The sequence below is a fragment of the Adiantum capillus-veneris genome, chromosome 17, assembly GCF_014529385.1.
Source record: "Adiantum capillus-veneris isolate H3 chromosome 17, ASM1452938v2, whole genome shotgun sequence".
NCBI classification, from domain to species: Eukaryota; Viridiplantae; Streptophyta; class Polypodiopsida; order Polypodiales; family Pteridaceae; genus Adiantum; species Adiantum capillus-veneris.
This window is the reverse complement of record NC_140947.1, coordinates 55465960-55467655: the sequence shown is the minus strand read 5'-3', so window position 1 is coordinate 55467655 and position 1696 is coordinate 55465960. Positions and strand designations below refer to the sequence as shown.

The 1696-nt window shown below is 45.1% G+C and overlaps 1 pseudogene; it reads right to left on the bottom strand.

The window, feature by feature from the left end:
* Nucleotides 1-754: 754 nt before the first annotated feature.
* Nucleotides 755-1157, bottom strand: LOC147437283 (small ribosomal subunit protein uS12z pseudogene; annotated as a pseudogene).
* Nucleotides 1158-1696: the final 539 nt, after the last annotated feature.

The following is a 1696-nucleotide window of genomic DNA, read 5'->3' as shown; positions in this document are numbered from 1 at the left end:
TAGAGATCTTGTCAACACCAGTGACATGCACTATCACTCTAGCTGAGATTTTGAGGCTAAGACCACATATGTGGACCACTGTAGGAAAATGCTTGGAAAAATTTGGGATAAAAGACCCAACATCGAGACTGCAAGAGGGTATACAAGAGCTGAGCAAACCACAAAAGAACACTAAGCTTGTACCCTTAAACAAGTTCGGAGAGTATTGCGAAGGTGAAGAGGGGAATACAACCTTGCCAGTTGAATTCCAAGGAGTGAACACGATGGCAATACTAGACAGCGGAGCTGGGGTAGCCATTGCTGCTTCTGGCTGATCCATCTCCAGTAACATGCCCTTAACTTTTCCTACGTGACCATGTTCGAATTGATCTACAAGTGGATATAGTTGCTCGCCCAACATCAATCTCTGTTGTTTAGGAGGAGCTGATGCTAGCCTAAGGCTCATGCCAAAGCAGGAATATCCTTTCTCTCTCTCTCTCTCTCTCTCTCTCTCTCTCTCTCTCTCTCTCTCTCTCTCTCTCTCTCTCTCTCTCTCTCTCTCTCTTTTTGAGGACAAACAAAGTATCTTTATCTTCATTGACACAATGATTCTCCATCCCATGGTTCAAAAGAAGGAAATGCATGCATCGAAAAATAGCAGCTGGCTCATCTCATGAGATTAACAAAATTTTCGTGATGATCTCCCCTGGCCATTCCCAGGAAGCTAATCAATAAGGTACAAATCCTGCAGGACTTTCACATATCTTCTCAAATCTTAAGACCTTGGCTTCTCCTTCTTTTCCTTGAAAAGGGCAAGGAGAGACACTCCCGATACCTTCACAACCTTGAACTGCACTCCGGGAATATCACCAACAGCATGTCCCTTACGAACGAACCCAACAATCAACACTTCATCGTTTTCTTCAATTTAGTTCAGGCAACCATCATTTGGAACAAAGGCCACAATCTTCCTTTTATTCTTGATAAGCTGTACCCTGGTACATTTTCGAATGGCAAAGCTGGGCTGCTTGTCTTCAATACCAATCTTCTCAAGAACGATGCCCTTGGCGTGGGAGGAGATTGCGAAGGGCTTCTTCCACTCGTTTCCAAGATTTCTTTTCTTATATGCCTTGTCTGCCCAGTTTGCGACCAGCTCCCATACCACGTGTTTTTCCCATGGTGGTTGTTGCTGTTACGCCTGCAACTGCTATTAGTGCCCAGGAGCTCTCTCTCTCTCTCTCTCTCTCTCTCTCTCTCTCTCTCTCTCTCTCTCTCTCTCTCTCTCTCTCTCTCTCTCTCTCTCTCTCTCTCTCTCTCAATTTTTTGAAAAAAAAAACCCTCTGAAAGAGTGCACGCCGGCGCGCGCTCTTTCAGAGGGTTTTTTTTTCAAAAAACTGAGAGAGTAGGTGCTACCCATTTTTGAAGAGAAAATGAGTGAAATGAGATGTACAACATGAGTTCTCTCTCTCTCTCTCTCTCTCTCTCTCTCTCTCTCTCTCTCTCTCTCTCTCTCTCCCTCTCTCTCTCTCTCTCTCTCTAGCCAACACGTTTTCTGTTGCGCCTTGGCAAGCCAGGCTCTTTTGCACCCGTCCAATAATGAGGTTCACATGTTGTGCGCAGTCTCTTCAGGAGAGGATGCTACGGTTAGAGAGGCCTTGTGTATACTTATGGGTTCTTTTCAAGAATAAATGTGGATTCTTTAAGCAGGTGCTGGCCC